Here is a 22,992-nt window from a genome sequence, read left to right as displayed (position 1 = left end):
TTCACACTCCATCATGGAAAAAAAAGAAGCTGTGAACTATGCAAAAGTGAATAAGCAAGAAGGCGAAAAGGCGGTTTTGAACTGTGATCTGCTTATTCTACGGGGAAGGCGTTTGCACCTTTATGTTTGGACGGCAGATGTAGTGCAGCAGTCACATTTGTATAGGCGCACAACAGTACTGTCTTTAAAGCTTTCAATAATAAATTGCTGAAGCATAAAGAATAAAACAGACAAGTGTTTGCGTACTCATTAGCCCACGGTTGTGCTAGGCACCTAGTCATGGTTAGGTTTTTCTGTTCAAAATTCCGGAATCTTCCCGAAAACCAACCACCGCTTTCGACGCGATAGAAGCTCTCATTATGGAAATGTCTTTATTCTTGTAAATAATATTATACCTTGCGTTCTATTGCTGTGCACATTTCTTGGTGTTGCGGCAGTCTTTTGTCGAATGCGGTCGGGAAATGTTAAAAGAATGGTATTTGGCTCTTACTATCATCTACCTAGCACGTCTCATAGGAGCACTAAAAAGGTGCTTGATTACGGTAGTTGGTGCTGCATGGTAGACGAAGAAAGGGGTTAACCGCGCAAAAAACAGGAGGGGATAGCAGAGACAAGAACAGAGCGTTGAAGTAATCAAGGGTAACTTGATATGACTAGCTCTTGATAAGGTAGGCCGTTTGATACAACTATGTCTGGTTTTGCTGATGTTGCGTGGTTATGCGCAGATTCTGTTTTCCTATATAATGTAGTTGGATTGCAATAAACTTTGGTTGTTAGTTCAGCGCTCTGTTCTCGTCTCTTTTATCCCCTCTTGTCGTTTGCGCTGTTAAGAACTTTTTTCGTCCCATATTAGCAATTCATCGAGTTGTCCTACTTTCTGGAGTGTCTGTAGACACGACCGTGTCTTAGTTGGGGGTGATTTTAAAATAACTCAAAGTGACTGGTCATGGTAAATTCAAAGTAATATCATTACTGGTTCTTTGTAGTCCTCTTTTTTATCTAATGGGCGCTACTTGCTACTGTCCAATATGTCTGGCATTGTATCTGACCTTCATGCTTTACCTGGTTTAAGCAACCACAGCATTGTCGTTGCTGATATTTGTGTTAAAAAACCAACCATTGTAAAGAAACCACCGAGAAAAGTGATCTTGTGTTGTAAAGCTGATTACTGCTCAAAAAAGCAGTCGTTATATTTGTACTTCCCTACATTTGGTAGATTAAAGGATAGTTTGAGTGTTGAACAGTTAAGGGAATGCCATAAAAAACTTTCCTATCTTTTAGATAACTTCGTTTTGGCGCGGATACTTCTGTCCGAACGTGATAAGGATAAGCCTTGGTTCAATGACCTACTGCGAATTATGCTGCGCAGCGTGCGCAGGGTTACGTAAGTAATAACTGCGCAGGTCCACAGAAAACCTCTAAAAACTAAAAAGGCTGAAGGTATATATCGAGTTTGACCAAATCGATATAGGAAACTCATTTCGCTTAGATTGGGGAACGTTTAGTGAAAGACGCAAAAAATTTTTTAAAGTATATCCGGCATAATGGTCAGTACGACTATTCTATTCCACCCACTGAACGCTCAGGCACCGTGATTGCTGGTGACAACTGTCATGAGCGACAGCCGAGAGACTTAAATTTATTAACGACGAAGATGACCAGTGTTTGAAAGCGCGTGGTCGGAATGTTGGAGAACTCGAGGCATGACGATCGAGTGGAAGAGAATGACGAGCATGTCATGAGCTGGCATTCTCTCTGGGAAGTTGTTGGCGCAAGGACAAAATGTCGGTACGAACCGGCAACAGGAACGATGGGCGTTCGGGTCAGCCGCTTGACACGTGGGCGCCCCGAGGCGACTGGTGAAATCTGCGGTGATCGAAAGAAGGCCCCTCAGACACGCATTTGCCATGCCCAGCGAAGACGAGCGCTCACTGCACAAGTCCACTTTCAGAAGCGAGCCACCCAAGGCAATCACCGAGGTGCCACGTCAACAACGGAACGCCACGTCGGGTGAAGCAGTTACCAGTACCAATAGCCTGAAGAGGACATATTGATTTTAAATGTGGGGTTTAACGTCCCAAAACCACCATATGATTATGAGAGACGCCGTGGTGGAGGGCTCCGGAAAATTAGACCACCTGGGGTTCTTTAACGTGCACCCAAACATGAGCACACAAGCCCATAACATTTCCGCCTCCATTAAAAAGCAGCCGCCGTAGCCGGGATTCGATCCCGCGACCTTCGGATCAGCAGCCGAGTACCTTAGCCACTAGACCACCACAGCGGGGCCCGAAAAAGACCTATGAGCGTTCGCGACGACGTCCTGCCCCCACAGGCGCCGACAAACGCATCGAGCTGTGGAAGGGATGTCGCGATCTAAGAGATACCAGAGCTGGCAACAAGCTAGCCAAGTCAGTGGCATCATGTAGGCTGGCCCAAAGCACCATAAGAGATAAGGCGACAGTCAAGTAATCATTCGGACAAGTCAGAGTTAAATTAGACGGTTTAGTCACAAATCCAGTTTGTGGTCAGTTTTTTTGTGTACTGGTTTTGGACATTTGTTTATGGTTAGAGTGCTGTTTTTTTGTTATAAATGTTTGTCCTCTTTTCGAGTCCGAGACTGAGTCCAACGCGCGGGGCTACACACACATGCACCCCGTAATCCGTGACAGAAGCGCAAAGTCAAAGCATTTATAGTGGCTACATTTCTTGTGTATTTCCAATCGCCAATCTCGGCTTGTAAGTGGGGATTTTTCATTGTTTAATGAAGCAATGTCCCATGTTGAGTATGCCTTGACAAGTGTTCGTAACCTCATTGCAAATATTTTTCCTGAAAAAAAAAAAAAAACTCGACCGAATGATATTGCAGCAGCAATGGCTAGTATTTATTCTAATCTTTATGCATGTATTTTTGGCGTCGTTTACAAAAGAGAAGTCCCCCTCCCCATCTCTCACAATCTTTAGGTGAAAGAGCAGCCCAGACCACCGGGGAGCGTACATCAAAACCGGTCCTGCCCGAGCAACTGGCGGTGCCCTTGCCTGACGAGCATGACGTTACGGGAGAGACTGACTGGGTGGTGGTGAACGCGATTACCGGCGGGGAACAAAGCACAGCGTCGACCCAAGGGCAGTACCCCCTCTCCCAAACAAGTTTCTCGGCCCCCTCTCTTCACCCTACGCGAGGTGGCGGTGAAAGTGGTTCGGTGAAGAAAGGAAAAAGCAGCCTATTTTGCAGCCCCAAAGGGCCGCTGATACGATTTCGGAGATTTTTCACTAACACATTGGGCCGGTAGGCCAAGCCCCAGGGTAATTTAGAGACTGATTTGAGCTCTCTGCGTAAACAGTGTAATTTATTACAAAGCTTTAAAGCTGCAAATGGCTCAAGATCGCTGCTGATTGCTGTGACTTGGCCGAACGCAGTTTCAACCGCCCACACACCAAGCGACGCGATCTGCCCTGTTGACGTCATCGTTTTCAGCTGATGTGCTTGACTGCGCAACACGCAGCTCAGGTATTTCTTTTCAAATAAACAGAGAACAAATGTTGTTCGTAATTTCTAAACCACTTTAAAATTTATTTCGATTAAACGTTTTCACAAATAAAAAGGAGACGATCGCAGTTTACAACTAAGCTTCGGAACTTCCGGCACATGGTGAACGTTGTCTGCTTGAATCATTCACGCTCCGTGTTGACGAGAGCTGCGCAACGAGTGGGCATCACGCGGATGTTGTGACTCATACACTGGTGATAGCGTGAATCACCCTTGCCTCGTTGTGGGCTGCAAGTCCGTTTATTGGCGACAAGTGAAGATACGACACCGTGCGCCTGGAAAAACACAGCAGGCGCACCGAGTGGCTGCAGCGCATCGGATTGCCCGTATCAGATAAACGACGGGAGTTACGCGTATGCGGTCGCCACTTTATGCTGGAAGACTACGAACGCGATTTCGTGCTAGTGCGGCGATGTGAAGAGGCACTCCCTCAAATCCGAGGCACTGCAGTCTTTCTGGTGAAAAGGTAAGTTTACGGTCGATTCGGATCGTGCTACAGGCTTGAAAACGTGGTTCGCACGTGTACGTTCAGAAAATACTATGTAACTTTGTTAATTATAACTATAACGACTGTGTCTTTTCAATGCAATGTGGTCCACTTCGCAATTATATACACGCTGAAAGACTTTTCCCGGTTCGCGATTTTTCGTGCAAAACACTTGTGCAGAAGGCTGCCTTTTTGCACGAGTGTATACGTCATAAAGCCAGCTGTAAAATGCAGGTTCAAGTGTACGGCATGCATGAGCTCAAAAAAAAAAAGCCCCGCAATAGTGTAACACGTGTTCCTTGGCGTTTATAGGCTAAGTTCCGATTGCTCGTGTTGTAATCACGCGGAATAGCAATAGCACGGCGTGCTACAAAATTGTCTCGCAGTGCCGGCGTCTTAAGTGCGTTGAAGCTTATGCTTCAAGTGTAGCGCATATGCTTTATTTGTTCATTTATTTGCCAGTGTGAATGCACTTTTATGTATGTGTAAAGGCAGCCTTGCAAGAGAAAGCGTGCCGATTGATGGATCGTTTAATTCATCGACTGCACTTGGGGAAATTACTCCAAGAAGCTTATGGTGCTTTTTGGCCTGAGTTGCCCTTGCGCCACTAAAATCTACCATCATCAAGAAGCTTATGGTTGCTTACGGGCCGAATTGTAAGCATGTAGGTTTACGTTGTGGCATATAATGCTGGACAACGAAGAAGCCGAGAAATATTTGTACCACGTTCTCACTTAATAAATTAGTTGTATAACTGCAATACTCCATTTGTTTACGTCCAATGCATAATCACCAAATCCCAGCAGTGCAATGAAATGTTGGCTTTACATCTAACAAGAGCTTGGCAGCTCATCAAAAAAAGAACTGTTAAATAGTAGAACTGCATGCAGATGTAATGTGCGTATTTCATCCGAGATCGGGAAAAAAAACGTAAATGCCGAAATAATTTTTTACTAATAGAATAATCTCTCCACTTTTTTGAGTATTATACAAGATTTTTTGGCAGCATCTTTTTAGTACACACATATGAAAATACATGCTATGTATATAAAATTATTGCACTAAATTGTGCGAACGGAAATGCAAAGACAACACCTAAAGTCATTGTCATTTATTGTGCCTGTGGTAAAAGAAATTGCTGCTTTTTTCAGCATCACACACTGCCCCAGAAAAGTGTATGGCACAGTCTTGCTACCTTGTGCTGGTCATGTTTGTCCTGCTCTGTTTGTGTACATTAGCGCTGCACGAAAGTTAGAGTGGAATGTATATGTGTTGCATAGCATTGCTGCATATTATGAAAAATAACTCAGTAACACCTTTCTTACGCAGCCACACACTGTGCAACTAGCTGATGCCGGATAAGGCAGCTCGATTTCCGCCACTCCTCCCAGATAAGAAAATATTTTGTGTTCTTTGAAACATAACTTGGCACCAGGGAAATTATCGCAAAAACCAGAAGCATTGTATTCTTTCTAAGCGTGTTGATGTTGTTTAAAACAAACACAAGCTACTTTATATAAAGTGACTATATTATCACAGGCCACAAAGACAGTGTGATGTATAGGTATAGTTTATCAAAAATGCAGGTGTAACATGATAAGTTTATTTTTACTAACTCATATTCAGACAATCGCACAAAAAACTGTGCACAAGGCAACCACGAGTACAGTGGCAATTCGGAAGACATTGGAATGCTGGTCTGTTGGTAAGTTGACTTAAAAGTTAAAAAATTCACGTATGAGGCTTAAAATGTACAGTAGCTGTTCAGTTACAGCATTCACACCTATTCTCCTAAACAAAGAAAATTAGCAGGAAATAATGCATGATGATGAACGATTGGGCATGACACTAATCGAAGAAGTTTGTTTATTTGAGTATTTCATAACCATCTCAGCTACGCATGTGAACATGACCCTGAAGGTGCTCGTTTTGGCCAATACACTGACAGAAGCTGCCTTCACCACAGAATCTGCAGTGAAGACACAGTGTGGTGCTTCATCATATGAGCAGGAGTAGCAGCTTCAACCGATGTTGCTTCAGTGCCACTGTTCTCAGAGGTTTCCGGCTTCTTGGTGGCTCAACACCTGTCCGAATGAATGAATCTTCTCCCGCAAAAAAAAAAACCAGCTGCCTAAACATCTGTCCACGGATCCTTCGCTGCTGAGGAAGAAAAGCCAGGTGCTGAAGTTGACGTCACATACTTGCCTTCATTCAGCGAGATTTTCTGCAGGCATTACAAGCAATCAGTAATCTTTAACATGTGGTGGGTATGTAGTCACAAACTAATTCGCATATTGAAATCACCACGTGAGATAGGAATTCTCTAGTTTTGTGTGTTCCCTTTCATGTTTGCAACAAAGAAAGTCAAGCCCTTTAGTTCCCTGAAACATTTCCCCCCAGATTGGTTGTGAGAATTTATTAGAAGGCAGAGAGGTCAGCCGAAGATAGTTCGCTGTGGAGTAGTTCATGACAGTTCACGTATCTTTGCCAGAACACAAATTGTCCATTCTGCAGTGCATGCTCATTTTTCCCACCTGTGTGTTTTAAAACTACGAATGTTATGGGCAGTTTCATTCCTGTGAAAAGCCTGTCGAGACTCTTTTATGCATTAAGAGGCAACCTGCAGATATTATAATGATATACATAAGAGCTTGTACAATTGAATGCAGGCCCGTTGCCAGAAACTTTTCAAGAGTGACCCACAGGCTTCTAAAAACCCGTATTTTTATTAGTCATGTTTGGTAGAACACACCCCTCTATCAATTGTTCAAGTAGAATCGGGCAAGGCCCTAGGAATCTCTAATTCTGGCTATGGGCCTCGTTGAGCACTTGTATAGGAGACATGCACTGAGGAGTTGATGACAAATCATGCAAATTTTTTGTCAACCTTAATTCAAAGTAGGCACACTGGTTTCTCTTATGCAACTTTGTCTCTTATATGAGTGTATCTTATGTCGGAGTTCGACTATATAAGCAGAATTTATAAATCCTCTTTATTGACATTAGCTAGGCAAGAGGATTTCTATGACAACAGCAACGAAGAATGTTAGTACTCATTTGCAATTCACGATGCTCTATAATACAGCAGTGTTTTAGATGTTGCCACAATCTCAAAGAGATAACGAAGAGCATAGGAGATCGCGTTCTCCTGCAGTTTATACGCTTAGGCCCAACAGTAGGATTAGTACAGAACTTATGCTGAAAGTTATGCCTAACTAGAACAGAGCCCGGTCGAAAGCAGTATGACTTATTTCACACGAAAGCACACTGTGGTTCATAAACACTTTCTTTTATTACAAGCACGTATTTTCAGATGTTCACCAAATAAGAAAGGGCACACTGACACATGTGTACAACTACATTTTTCGCAGCATCTACAACGGGCTGCCACCTACCAAAGCAGTTTCACAGTGGACACAAAGAAACAGTAAAATGATTTATGGGACACTATTTACACATCATATATGTGCCAATACACCAGATTCTTTTTTATAAGACATTACCAGTTACTTTATATAAGACTTCTGAATAGCGCTACACTTTGCTCATAGAGTGACTCTTTTGTGATAGTATACTTGTGCCGCGTTTGCGGTTATTATTAAAATGGAGTGCGCCAATTACGTTTTCTTAGTTGGTTTTGAAGAGATGCACTTAAAAGGTCCCTGCAATGGTTAATTGAATATGCGTTAGCATTTCTGCTACAGCACATTGTAATAATAGAAACCGTAAATTCAGGTATTCACCTTGCATCTTCAGTGCTAAAAGCTACAAGCTTTTTAGCAGTGCTTTTTCTCGTGATTCTATCGAGAATACAACAGTCACTGGTACACGATTGAGCTGTAGCTATTTTTCACCATTACACTTGAATCTTTCAATAAAACAATACTACCTATATCGGCTACCTAATTTTTTTCTAGTGCACTTATAATCAGTAAACGCTATGAAGAATTTGGAGAAATTAAGGTAATCGAGACCATAAGCAAGGAAAAATTGTAGTAGTATCTTTGAAGGTGAAGTAATGGCTTCAGGTGAGTGGATGTTGACAGCTATTTGATATCTAAGTGTTCACTCTACTGATTGACCTCGACAACTCCTCTCGAAGGTTGCCTGGCATTAGCACTCATCACTAGATTTGTTGCAAGGTGAAATGCAAGAAGGGCAGACCATGTAGTTCAAAGACACTGAAAAGTCTTACTTTATTCATGTCAGTCTAAAATATCTCGTATAGAAGAAATAGGGGTCAAAGGAAGCCTTCTTTTGGTGTGCCCGGCTTTATTATACACTTTCTGTCGCATTGTTCAAAGCTCCCACATGCTAAGCACACACATGCTAAGCAACACAACACATGCTACGAGCAACATTATGATTGCAGCTGAAACCTCCTTCTCAGTTACATTACTATTACTTTAAAAACATCCCCTATACTTTCCTTGGCATAATTGTCAGTCACTTTTCGTTATATTGTCTAACAAAGGAAACACGCCCTTAAATTATTTACCCTAATTTTTAACAATCATAGCGAGGGTCCCGTTCTTGCAGACCTAATGCCATCGGGTAGTATGCCAGGGAATATTATTCAGCTGCCAGCCGTAAGAACATCACCTGTTGTATGATGCTTATTGGCAAAAAATGAGTGTCCCACACTCGCTGCAGTGGCAACAGGCAGCGCTTACTGACACTATAACATTTAAATGCACATACATATCATATAAAGTGGACGGAAAGATGGCCGTCATGGTAGCTCAGTTGGTAGAGTGTCGGATGCGTTATTCGAAGGTCGCGAGTTCAGTCCCTGCCAGTGCCGAGTTGTTTTTTCGTCCACTTTTCTTCACAGTTACAATAAAATCGATTTATAATAACATCTCCTCTACTATGTTTGGCACAATTGTCTGTCAGTTACCACTAACCTAACCAAGCCGTTTTATGAAAACTAACGAACAATAGTGCCAAAGGAAGTATAGGGGACGTTATTAGTTGTGAATGTAATGTAAATGTGAAAAAAATAAATGTGTATGAAAAGATTGCTTTTCGTGAGCTGGGACTGAACTAGTAAACTTTGAATTACCCATCTGATGCTATACTAACTGAGCTATTGCGGCGGCCTTTTCCTCGTCCAGTTTACGGGGGACATATGCGCACTAAACGCGAGTGCGTCAATCAGCGCCACCACGAGCTACGCGACACCAACAGGCAAAAAAAGTGTTTCACACTCGCCGTCATGGTTGCTAGTAGGGCTGACTCACACTGCCACGTGGGAATGCACATATATACTGGATAAAGAGAACGAGGAAATGGCCGCAGTGTTAGCTTATTTGGTAGAGCATCGTACGCGTTATGTGATGGTCGCAGGTTCAGTCCCAGCTACTGGCAAGCATTTTTTTCGTCCACCTTAATTTCTTCTCATTTGCATTACATTTACCATAATTAGTGTCCCCTATACTTTTTTATGGAATTATGGTAGGTTAGTTCTCATTATTATCATGTCTAGCAAAGAAAAAAAAATGAAGGCCCCGCCGCGGTGGTCTAGTGGCTAAGGTACTCGGCTGCTGACCCGCAGGGCGCGGGTTCAAATCCCGGCTGCGGCGGCTGCATTTCCGGTGGAAGCGGAAATGTTGTAGGCCCGTGTGCTCAGATTTGGGTGCACGTTAAAGAACCCCAGGTGGTCTAAATTTCCGGAGCCCTCCACTACGGCGTCTCTCATAATCATATAGTGGTTTTGGGACGTTAAACCCCATATATCAAAGAAAAATGAAGCCTTAAAATTATCACTTTTTTCTTTCAACCAAGCCAAGAGACTTGTTCATTGTGCAATACTGAGTAAAACACCAGCACTAACATGTTTTGTGGGGTCATTCATCTGCAGTATCTATCAACACAACAGCACTAGAGTTCCAACAATGGAAGAGCCTTTCGACAGGGAATGAAAATTCATTATGTTTGAGAGCTCCTGTCATGAACTGCTCCATATGTGGCCAAGTAGTTGGCAACCGTAACTTCAGTGTCATAGGAACTCTGGTCGTTGTAAAGGGGGTGTGCGAGCAACTGCACTAGCTCCGCTGGAGAAGCCAGCCCCTTGTTTGAGGTAGTGAAGCTGGAGCCGGCAACTTTCTCCTGGCCGCTGGCATGCTCTGCTAGGGCTGCGTGGTGGCTGCAACCATGCAATGCCTTGGTGCTCAAGTCATCACAAAATACGCCTTTTACAACTACCAGAGGGTCTACTTGCTCCCTGCAGTAAAACAGGTGCACCTGTTGATCAACATCTAAATATAACAAAAGCAAGAGTTGTAGACGTATTAGACAGCATGGAAACAAATGCGTATACTTCTCTTGCAATAAAGTGAATCTTACTTTTTTCCATTATTTTGCCATAGATTTACAAATTGCAAAGCATTTGCTTCCATCTGTATATCTTTGTCAATGTTATCTAAATTCAGAACATGAAATCATTTGGTATAAAACTTGTACAAAACAAGCCCATCTGGTTTTATTGTTACAATGCGAAAAAGCCTAATAATAGTGCGCGCAAATATTAAAATGTAGAAACCAGTCACCTGGCAAAATCATATTTTTACAAATAGTTTTAGCTTACTGCCCTATTTATCTTACTGTGTATTATTAATACTCATGATAGAAGTGTTTGAGATGATGAACTTGTACAGTGGTAAAACTGTATCAGCGGTGCAATACTCGTGGGCATGTCGGCATGAAACATCATTGCTATTATACCAGGCCCCGGAAACTAGACGCTAGTTTCAGTTTTAGAGAACATGCACGCTCATAGTTGCTGGGCATCCTTAGATCTGGTTGAACGGAGTGAGGTTGATGTGACAGTTGCGCATTTATTGGCCATCATAGGTTTTTACATACAAAAACGTCTACGCTCCGTAAAGAACTACTCTTTTGTTTATATGTTCTTTCTTATTCCTTTATTCGTGATTTTTAAATAAGGTGAAGCGCAAAGAGTGATTGTCTTGCATTCGTAGCGCTTGCTTCCGCTCCTTCTTGCCTCTAGCTCAGCGATATTAGAAGCTGGATCTCGTTCGGTTATTTTGGTCAGTTACCGTGTCATTTACAAATAAGATAAGGACGGCAAGTTGTGGCGGGCAAAGAATGAACCACAGTGAGCTATGCCGAACAAGTAAACCATGCATTCGTCGAAGATGCCTTATTTGGGCAACACATGTTTTTGCGGCTTTGTGGTGTGCTAACGCAGAGATTTCTAGTTTAACGAAGGTTTTTCAGCGTTTCCTAAAAGCAACATGTGAGCAGAAGAACTTGGATCAATCATTGGAGCAAGTATTGATTTTGCATGAGTGCATATGAGCAAACCCAGTTCACCGCAAGCCAGACTTAACTGAGAGATGTGCAGTGTCGCTTGACTAATTGGAGAAGACGGCAGCCAAGCTCCTGTCGAAAAAATCGGTTTATTGAAAGGCTTGCAATTGAGTTAGCTTGGCTACATAGTTTTAGCTACTTTTACTTTTGGCAACTAGCTCAAATGATGTCAAATAATTAAAGGTCACTTCCTACTTATGAAATTCTTGTAGCCGTGGTTTCAGATTTAATAGTATCACTCGAATGCACGTTATGGACTAAATGCTTCCAAATAATATTACAGAGAATGTCGATGGAGGCAACGTTTTGACAAGTGAACTTTTTTTCGTCAAGGCAACAATTTTGCTCTCTTGAGGACAAGTGAACTTGCCAAAACACTGTTTCCAGCCACGTTCCTTCTCGGAGAACCTCTGATAGCTTAAGTGTCTTCGTGCCTCTGAATTTCAGTTTTGTTTGGTACTCAATTTCTAGGCCTGTCGTCATAACAAACGTGATTGAGTCAAATACGTGTCCTATCCACGATTGTTGATGATTTTACATTCGTTCAGATATTGGGTTCAACGTTTACTCATTGTGTTCATGTGTCAGTTGTAAATGGTAGCTGCATCTACATATTTACACTTTCACACTATGTGTATGTACTGTTTTTATGCGAAACATGCAATAAAAAAGCATTTCATTCATGTCAATTGAGTTTCGCCTTACTGTGGAATCAGTCAGTTTAACTTTTGCCTCTTCAGAAATAATAATAATAATACTAATAATATTAATGATAATAATAATAATAATAATGTTTATTTTTCATCAATAATTTTATGAAGGACAGCTGCAGGTAAGAGCTGCTCTCCAAAAGAAGCAGCTTGACAAAGGCCCACAGCTAACCTTTAGCAGGACAGCAGTGGCAAACATTCTGCAACGTGAAGTCAACAACAATAACAAAAACACCAAATAGATAAATGAATAAATAAAAAATAAAGATATAAAAATCAAGTCCAAATTTCAAAAATAAAAATAGAAACCATGATAATACAGCAACTGCAAAGAAATCTTAAAAACTAAACATGTGTATATCGCGCAACAGAATCTGTGTACAAATTAAAAAATCTATGCCAGCTTTCATATATTTATTAAGTAACGTAGGAACTATGTAGGATAACTTATCTGTGAACGAGTTTGTTCTCGAAGTTTTTATTTTCCATGTTTCTTTATTTCGTGTTTCAAACAATGTAATATACGGCTGCAGTTTTGAGAGGTCATACAAAAAATGTCGACTTTCTTTCAATTCACGCCTGATTACCAATGCTTCACGCCTGATTGCCAACAAGAACAAAATTTTAAAAAAGATTACCAAAATATAATGGCCGCATTTTCCAAGCGGCCAGCGGACGTGCAAGAAGGCAAGAGGGCATTCCGCTTGCATGCGAAGTGGGAAAGAATGACTTCTGTGGCAAGCCTCCTTTACTCAATTTTTGTACTTTGTCTCTATTTGGCGACCTCACCAGTAACGTCATGAAGTAAATTTTTTGTTTGTGATTTATTTCTAGTAGGATGCCCGGCAACCGCAAGTTGTAAAAGGAGCGCTTCCGCTGCCGAGAACGAATATATGGGAGGTACAGGGAACTTTCCGCACCCTAAATATACTGTGTAATACCTAAACAATCGATGCATTGTGCCACCCGTTTTTCCTGTTCTTCCTCAAAAAAGGGCAGCCATGGTAGATACACTCGGTGATGGGCGATGTGACTCTCCTGGCTACAGCGCCAAGTATCTCACGTGCTGTGTGCTTGCCATGCAGAATGGCTTATTTTATACACTGAGCTGGTGAAAGTCGAAGAGGTAAACTTGCAGGGCTACTAGTATTCTTTTGAAGTGCTAACAAGAGACCCCTTGCTACACTTTTGTTCACAGTCCTTCAAAGTCCTCTACAATGTCTCCATGGAAAATCAAAGACTTGCTAAGTGCCTGACAGCTGTGGAGAATCTAGGCATCCACATATGCACGTTGACAACAAGTACCATATGTTTGTGCAAAATTTGCAAGTAAATCTAAAAAAAAACATTCAGGTAATAAAAGTATATCTTTATGTGAAATTGTTAAATTGCTGTCTCAAGAAGGAATGTTGGATGCAAAGGAGGGATGGGAGTTTCGCCACTCTTGCAGTACTGTGTGTGCCCATAACAGCAGGTCGAAGGAACATATTAGGCACGATTTTTCCCAGATCGACATCCTAGTGTCACGCTATACTGCCTCAAACGTAGGGCAAACATGCGACACTGGTAATATGTTTGGCAAGTTGGTAAAGGTAAGCATGTACACTGTTTATAACGTTAGTGTGGCACATGTACAGTAATTTGGCTCACTCTAATAAATTACCTAAAAAGGGTGATATTTACACAAGTGCAACATCTTAAAATCTGGCTTTTCAACTTGTAATCATGCTAGACGCACTTGCAACCTGCAAGTTGCTTCTTGCATGCATGATCTAATTACAATATTGAAGACAACCAGCAATAACATACTAGCTTATAGGAAATCCTGGGAATAGAGAAACTTTGAAGAAACTTGCACAAAAAATTTGGTGAAGCATTTTTATTTCATTCCTTATATTTGTAGCAAAAAAAACAGGTGCGGACACAATCAAGAAACTCATACACAGTACGAGCACTGGTCCTGTGTATGTGTTCCCTATGTCTGCATCTGTTTTTTTTCTAAGAATATGAACCCAAGTGACTCAAAACAACTAGCCCCCATCCCTACTTTGGCTGCTCAAACATGCTTTGATATTAAGAGCAAGTGCGTCCCCAAATACTTTCATTAGAGACATTACTCTCAGAAAAACTTTTTTATTTGACAGTTCATTATAACAGCTGACACCAAAATATCTGTCATCTGAGCTCTGTCATGCAATCACATTAAAAGCAAATTCCTATACTATACATAAAGATATGATACCCGGAAGTGTAGGTTAAGTAAGGTAAATGTCCGGGCATGTAATCTGAGGATTGTAGGTTTGGTTACTGCCGGTAAAAAGCTGTCTTCTTGTCTTTATTTTTTTCACACTCATGTCACCAATACTGCAGTACCAATAGAAGAGCGCAATTAACATATTTTATACATTCCTTGATTTCTGTGTATGCTTGTTGCCCCGCCGCGGTGGTCTAGTGGCTAAGGTACTCGGCTGCTGACCCGCAGGGCGCGGGTTCGAATCCCGGCTGCGGCGGCTGCATTTCCGATGGAGGCGGAAGTGTTGTAGGCCCGTGTGCTCAGATTTGGGTGCACGTTAAAGAACCCCAGGTGGTCTAACTTTCCGGAGCCCTCCACTACGGCATCTCTCATAATCATATAGTGGTTTTGGAACGTTAAACCCCACATATCAATCAATCAATCAATGTGTCAGCTTGTTTTCAATAATTTCATATAAGGAGACTTGAAGGTGTCCTCTTTTTTTTAATCTCACCACTGCAAAGGAGCTTTCAGCTGGTGCAGCTAGTAATAACCGTTCAAAAAAGGGGTGCGCATCTGTTAAGGAGTGTTGGCTGTTTATTGAACAGATGCGCTTCTAACAAACTGTGGCTCTTCAGATGACAACCAATGACAAGGTAATAGTTCAAAAAATATTCTTCTGAACATGCGTGCAATAAATATATGTTAAAAGCAGCGCCTAAAGGAAAATATAAGATTGTAACCATGTCACAGCATGCGTGCTTCTCATGCTAGTGGTCGTCACCAACTGCCCCACAAAATTTTTTTATTGTCACACGAACCCTCTCCCCCCCAGAATGGTGGATTTATATCATTCATAAGGTAGGTTGACTCACCATTAAGTAAATATGGTAATTACTTTTATCTTGTAATGTGTTGTTGCAAGATAGTGCCTTGTCTCTCTTCACCTTGCAGGCTATGTTAAGAGCTATTGGAACATGCCATGAACTTCCGTGAACTCTCATCATATAAGGAGTGCTTTACAAGCAATGAGGCAGCAAAGGCATGGCATATATCCTTCACCTATGAATGGCCATCTAAGGAGGAGCTCATTGTTCAGAGGCACACACGCTTTCCAACATTATCGACCTCGATTGTGGGACAGGCATTTATTCTGATGATGTTGATTTCGGTTCAATTCCCAAAACAGTGACGCAATAATAATGAGATACGTTATAGTGAAGGGCGCCAAGAATTTCAGTCCCACGATGTTCTTGAACAAGCACCTAAATCTAAGTAAAAGGCCTCAATCATTTTCGCCTCCACCGAAAATGCAGCCGCTACGGCCGAGATTTGATACAGCATCCTTCGGGTTATCACTTCAGTACCACAACAACTAGACCACCATGGCGGGTAGTCACCAACACTTAGCACAGAATCAAAAGCTCACTGTCAAACTGACATCAAATCTATTTTCACGTGTGTGCGTTCTGGCTGGCAGCACACAGACGGCCACTGTGTGAATCGAGCGAGAGAGCTTCACTGCATTGAACCAATGTCAAAACCTCAGTTAAACAGAGAAAATGCAACCGTAGAAACGACACGGCTGAAGGCTTCTCACACTGGTGAATGGGGCAACGTCAAAAGGACGGTTAAGCAGAGAGAATGAAACCATAGTGATGACGCAGCTGAAGTCTTCTGACACAAGTGCGATGGAACAAACCTTCTTGGCAGTTTTGAAACCATGCAACAATGACTGATTTGTGCAAAGTGCTCTCAAATATAATTTTAACATGTATGGTATACAGTTGGCATCACACAGAGAGCCATTTGGTGAATCGAGCGAGAGAGCCACATTTGACTGAAAAAACTGCTCTCCTGCCAGTCAGGCAACAATGCAGCCATAATTGCTTTTTGTGAGGTGCGTGAAATGTTATTTAACATGTGTGCTACGGCTAGCAGCACGCAAAAACCACTGTGTGAATCGAGCGCGAGAGCTACATCTTATTTTGGCGTCTGTGTACTACGGGAGGTAGCCGAGTCAGAACAAGATCTACTTGAGATGACGTTACAAGTTTGACAGAATGGCTGGATGGGCGTATTTGAGAAATGCCCCTCGTTTCGTGTTTGGGCAAGTTATCTCTTTGGCAGTTGTTCCTGTTTGAACACTGTGCACCTACTTTTTAACTGTTGACTAATGATAAAGTTTGCGATTATCATCATAAGCGATGCGATAAGCAAGCCCTACATAATATTCCCTTGAAAAAATACGCACGTAGCACAACTATTTTGAAGCGAAAGATTGCATAACAAGTCCATTGGAAAAAAACAAACCTGTGCAAAACAGGTCAACCTAAAAGGACATGAATGCGGAAATCACTTATGCGCGGATATCATTGATGCGTAGTTTAAAGCATGGGCAGCTTGCAGTTTACTTTCAAGTTATGATATAAAAGCTTTCACGTGCGCTCAGAACTATATCGAAAGCCCTAGTAGTCAGCTGACGGGAATTGCTTCCGGGTGGCGCTAACTACGCACGCATGTAATACAACTCTTTTGCGTCCATCGCGTGAAGAAGCGGTTCGCTAGAAAGCGACATTTTCTAGAAGAAGGCATAAGATGACATTCCTGGAACTGCTATTTCAACTTGTTGTTTTGTTTGTTTGATACACAACTACCTGTGCACTTCTCTTTCAACCGCGACGCTGTTCTCCACCACGCAGCACCACGGAGTGCAGGCACACGCTTCGGAAGTCTTCATGCCGAAATACGCAGCCGTCTTGAACAACTTGTGGTATGTCGTGACAGCAGAGTTGTTCAAGGGCCGTTGGCGTTGCTCCACAAAGCCCGCAGTTGCACCGGCATTCGCGAAAATTGGCTTAAGTTATCGTTATTGTGGACACCACACAAGCACCGCGAAATGAAACACAATGACGAAATATTTTTCTACGCTCGTGATTATGCAGCACAACGTACTAGTTACACGAGCGACACAGCAAACGTGGACGTGAGGACGAACAAGTATCGAACAAAAAGGACTACTAAATATTTTACACTTACCCGTGACCGTTGAGATCGTCATGGAAGTCCGGTGAGTCAGGTGGCGGCGGATCACTGCTGTCATTCTCGGCACGAAGCGAAGAATCGCAAAATGGTATGTCACTCTATGGTTCAAAAACCATTTCATCGATCATTCGGTGCAAACGCTCTTCAAGTCCGGGGTCTATGGTGAGCAGTGGTCTAAAGCGCCGTGAAACAAAACATAGGCTGATCGCGTTGAGCGCACAAACAGACGATCACCCAGCTGGCCCAGCCGCGGTCAAGCGCCTGACTGCCGGTGGCTCTGCTCTGGCTTTCACTCACCGCAAGCAGACGACAAAACGTCACGCACGCGTTCTTCCACGTCACATTGTGACGCAGGCTCCGTGTTCGCGGAGCTTAGCTTCGAGCGCTCGAAGAAAAAGTTGGGGGTGAAAGCGGAGCAGAGGAGGAAGGTACCTTTTCAGTACTCGTAGCTCCGTTAATAATCTGTGTTCCGATTGAAATATGGTGGCAATGGTTTGCTCCAGTAGTGGTCTAATAAAAAACGAATTGTGAAAAAACCATTTCAGGGACCCTTTAAGGGAGCATGGCGCAGCGTCGAGACATCCAAAGAGCTGTCTTCCGGGCAAGAAACCTCTTCTCTCTATCTCTCTCGGCCTCCCCTCCCTCGCACCGAGATCACAAGCGCATCGTCTTCTACGACAGTTGGCGCACCTAGTGCGGAAACGCCGCATAAATCACGCCCAGGAACACAGTCAATTAGCAGCTGTGTCCTTGGGCCCCTTAGCAAGCCCTACCCAGCACTTTCCTCAACTGCAGCCCCAGAAGGCACTGAACGATGTGCACCACAGGTTGTAGTCCCGAACGGAAAAAACAAGCCGCGTGGGCAGCAACCCACATCAACGTCTTCAAGGAACATGCACACAGAAAATGAATAACCTGTTTCTCCTGACACACCTAAGCAAGTGGAGACAGACCTCTTTTGGCCAGCTGCGCGCAAATCCAGCTCCCATGCCGAAACCCGGGAGGCTATTTCCTCCCAGCTATCTTCCATCCAGGGTGCATTTAGTGTGTGCATCAATTATACGCGCAGCGTCATTGCAGTTGAAGTCGACAGAAGAGTGACCCTTTGCCCCCTCCTCGATTCGCGCGATGCTTGTGCGCGCCAAGCAGGCATCAACGAAAACTTGTAGCGCGGTGTTAAATAGCGTTGACCCCTCGCTGGGCAATGACACCATCACGGCTAACATCTCCGCCTCCGTGCTTCTGCCACAGTGCACGCGCACTGGACGTCATGTGGTCTTTGAGTTCATCGGTGCCGCAGCCCCTGCGGATGTCGAACTATTCAAACAGCAATGATCCATGCGCCCACACAGGCCTCGGCCGTTCCAGTGCCTGTGCTGCTGTCGATATGGCCATGAAACTTTTTTGTGCGCGTCGGACGAGTAGTGCGCGTGCTGTGGAGGGCGACACCCTCGCACCTAGTGCAAAGAGAAACGAGAGCGCTGTATTTTCCACGGCGCAGCTCATCCGGCCATGGAACCCCACTTTCCAGATTGCAACAGAAGCGTTGCACTTCGGGAGAATGCGCGAAAACGGAGCACCCGATTTTTCCGCCGCGAGGCCCTAGATGCAGTGCGCAGGAATGCCCCTGCTGCACATGACGCCACCACCCGCGCGGGCTTTTCCAATGCGGCAGCCGCCAGTGGAGCCCTTCGCCAGACGTGAACCCTCCTAAGAAAACACACTCAGCAATGGAGATCCTCGAGGCTGCTCTCCATGCTGTCTTGGACTACCTGCCAGCTGGCAGCTGCATCCAGCAGCGCTGTAGAGGTACTTGCTGCGCAACAGGCACTCACCAACCAAGGCGAGTAAACCTTGTTAACAGCGGCCGTGCATCCTGCAGTGAAACCGTCGCTCTTTGCGTCGCCGTCACAAGGAATTCATTAAGCACCTACAACTCAATGAGTTCGACGTCATCCCACTCCAAGAAGCCCGTGTTCGCGACAACGTGTGCAACCTTCTTGGATTTACTGCACACCAATGCGACGCGTGATGTGAGATGCGCGAGTGTGTGGAACCCGTGTGTCGCAACCCTTCACAACCACCCGCTCACCCCCATGCCTCTATTTACGTGCGTCTCAGTCTCGCCCACTGCAAAATCGACACCTCCACCTCCAGTGGTTTGTGCAGCGCGGTTGAGTGTGTCGTGGTGAAAGTGTGCGTTGGTGAGTGTGACACTTCCGTTCCGTGTGTTTATTTGGAGGCCGTCCACCAACGGGACACAACTTTTGTGGCGCGGCTCACACGGCTCCTGAGTGATGATGTCCTCATCCTCGGGGACTTAACTCCCACCACACAGCGTAGGCAAGTGGCCACAATGATCCCAGAGGTAGAATATTATTTGACTTTATTACCGAGAACGGCCTCCTGGTGGTAAACACCGGCGCCCCGACGTTTCCCGGCGCGGAGTGCAGCGCAGCGACCTGTCTATGGGGAGCGACTGCTGCCGATACGAGAGGAAATGGTGTCGTGACACGTGGGGCTCGGACCACTTTCCGATTTACCTCGAACCACTCAATCGGCGACGCGTACACGCGCGCACGTACACTGTGACTTAATGGCCGAGGTTTCGGGAACTTTCGGCCATCTCGGAGCCCTCAGTGAACCACGTCCAGTGTGTAGGTGTCCCGCAGGGCAATGTGCTCAGTCCGTTCCTCTTCAATGTCGCCTTGGCAGACATTGGGGAATACATTCGCCGAACTTTGTCACCCGATGTGGGCGTCACCATCTACGCGGATGACATTGTGGTATTCGTGGCGCGCCGCTCTAAAACCGAACAGAACGAGAGGACCATGTGTTCAGACTGTCTTTAACACCAACGACGCGTACATCTGCGCCAAGGGGATGTTCCTCTCTCCGGCCAAGGTGGAGGCTATGATGGTGCACCGAAGAATTGTCGCATGGCACTCCACGCCTCGATTCACGCTCCTGGTTGTCTCTATTCTATGGTCTGTATTCAAAACAAAACAAAATGTCAAAGCCGCAACACACGGTTCAATTGAAGGTATTAACAAACGATGGCGAAGCAGTTCCTTGGGACACTGCCTGCAGTTTTCAAAGCTCGGTTGGTGATTGGATAAAATTAGGAAGATTGAGGTACCGGAGGAGCATCTACAAACCCGATAGTTTCTTGTTATATTACTGCTATATCTAGTCGTAGTCTGCACGCTGCGACAGCTTCGTCTCCTTTCGTTACGCGCGCGGCACCGTTCTTGTCGATAGTTGCATCATGCAATTTTAATTATGTTGCTAAGGTGATGAATTTGCCATTCAATTGAGGGGCATGCCGTAGCTGAAGACTTGGGACTAATTTTGACAATCTTGGGTTTTTAGACGATTACGCGCTCGCCAAATTACTGCTGCTGTGGCCGAGATATTGCACTGTACAGTCGAAAGAAAACATCCCACCTCTGTCAGACCGTAAGAAGAAACCATTTATTTACAAGCGCGCACACTGCAGTGAGCAGTAACACCGAATAAATTCGTCGACATTCCATTGAATTATCAGTTCACAATTCCTTCATCCCGGTGGCACCTTTATGAACAATGACTCATTTTCACGTGCAGCTTTTTTTCGTTTTGCCTTTCGAAACCTGTAGATACCCTTCACGAAACAATGAAGTCGTTACAGCACGTAAATTACCGCTATGTTTGACACGAGATGTGGTGCGAACGAGCTCGTATAAATTCAAAGTAAACAAAGCTTGAGTGAGCGTTCTAGCAAAGCTGCAGTCTCTATAGTGTTCGCCCCCTCGGGTTCGTAGTCAGCAGGAAGGTCCATCGATGAACCTGAATCAGTGGCCTCACCGCAAACACATAGTGCTGGAGTTCTCTTGTAGATAGTAACTTCGACCACCGAGCTTTTCCACTTTCTCGAGGGTCTTGGATGCGGCGCTTTCTTTAATAAGTAGTTGAAGAGTTGGGCGGTAACATCGGCACTGCGTCTGGCGGTACCTCTGATCTCCTACGTGGTACACGAGCTTCTTCGTCATCTATAACGTGTACGTAGTCTCCAAGAACACATGAAGACTCGAAGTGTAGCCTACATACAGAGCAGCTTTCGTTCAAGGTCCCATCCTGTCGATGTAAATTTTGTTCCCAAACCCTCCTGTGTGCTTCGTCTTTGGGTGCAGCAAAAAGTCACGGCTGCTCATCTTTTTTCCAAAGGTATACCCTGTTTCGCATCTAGTTGCAAAGCAGTGTCATTGCCGCCGATGACTTGACATCGCCCCACTGTCGCGTGGCCAGCAAAAACGTTGCATGAAAAACTTTCGTCAAGCGGGCGCGAACACAAGCAACAGCACCGTAGAAGGCAGAGCGGCGCGCAGTTGACAATCCTGCCAGCCCATGCTTCGGCAGCGCCGCCTTGGGAACCGGTTTTGTGTCCACGTGCGCCGCTTCACGCAATGCATGGCGAGAGAGGGTACCTGAACACACTACCCCATATTCCAGTACACAATACCCTGACGTCACTCGTTGTGAAGCAGCGATGAAGCCGAAAGCCGGCCATATATACTTCGCGAATTCTACTATCTTGTTTATATCCGTATGTAAAGCAGAAGGCATTACTCTCTGTCCGGCTCGGAAAGCACGTGGGCGTCGCAGCGCACGTGTCGTGGCGATTCGAAACTAATGGTAAGGAGGACTCAACATTCCGGACCAGTGCGACCCCTGCGGCAAAATCGTTTAGTCCGAGTATTACCAGCAAGTAACAGCTCGCCGACAACGAAGCATGTACAAGAGAACGCGCCCTAGATGCACTGACAACAGCGAGTGTTTTCACTTCATTAATTCAGCAACTGTACAGGCATAACGATCGGTCGCGCACCTTCTTTCACGGTCACCTTTTGACACGAGGCCGACGCCGCACCCGGCCACTGTGCCCGTGTCCCGCGTGAAACTCACTGGCGTCAGCATTCTGCGACTGTGTTGAGTTTCAGCACGGTGCAAGTGACACTTGAACGTGGTTGCTCTAACGGTGAGATTATGATGCTGGGGGCGAGTATAACAAGCGGAACAGAAAATGTGTTTTATTACGCACGTGCAAGTTGTTAGTGTACTCATACCGATAACGAAACCACGTATATGCACAAGTTACTTATTGTGTCTCGCTGGACGCAACAATTTCGTCCGTTGCCACAAGCAGTAGCACTGACCAACCGTCACTGACCTGCATGGCGTTCGTCGTCATTCCGCTTTGTCATGGTGCCCAACGCTATTTCGCTGAACACTTCAAATGCATCATTCGCATCATCCACCACCCAACAAATGTATATGCGCTGGTTCTACGCACTGTTCAGACCCCGTGGTGGACGAAAAGTTTTGTAAACGTTGCTAAGAGTAGAGTAACTGCCAGGAGAACACTATGTAACCAATAACGCGGCGCCGAGCACGGATATTGTCCGCCATGGCTCAGCACGAGACCGGCGTTAGCACACTTGCCGTCACCAGCCGCGGCCACTCACTACCAGACCAGCTCTACTGCGCAACACGTAATCATAGCAACGCCGTCGTTGTGCCCAGTGAATATGGCCGCCATGATGTCATTTCCCCCACACTTTTCATGTAGCGCACTGGCTGGGAATGCCCTATC

At 44.7% G+C, this 22,992-nt stretch overlaps 1 long non-coding RNA gene across 3 annotated transcripts; it reads left to right on the top strand.

The window, feature by feature from the left end:
- Positions 1-3,628: 3,628 nt before the first annotated feature.
- Positions 3,629-13,462, top strand: LOC142796257 (uncharacterized). Of its 3 annotated transcripts, none has more exons than XR_012893664.1 (3): positions 3,629-4,016; positions 5,367-6,304; positions 13,281-13,462. It is a non-coding gene; the product is annotated as an uncharacterized LOC142796257 (long non-coding RNA). The 3 variants fall into 3 exon arrangements; XR_012893662.1 differs by having other exon boundaries at positions 5,367-13,208; XR_012893663.1 differs by lacking the exon at positions 13,281-13,462 and adding an exon at positions 13,077-13,274 and having other exon boundaries at positions 3,630-4,016; positions 5,367-12,982.
- The last annotated feature ends 9,530 nt before the right edge of the window (positions 13,463-22,992 follow it).

The sequence above is a fragment of the Rhipicephalus microplus genome, chromosome 2 (genome assembly GCF_043290135.1).
Source record: "Rhipicephalus microplus isolate Deutch F79 chromosome 2, USDA_Rmic, whole genome shotgun sequence".
NCBI lineage: Eukaryota > Metazoa > Arthropoda > Arachnida > Ixodida > Ixodidae > Rhipicephalus > Rhipicephalus microplus.
This window is presented reverse-complemented; position numbering and strand designations above follow the sequence as displayed.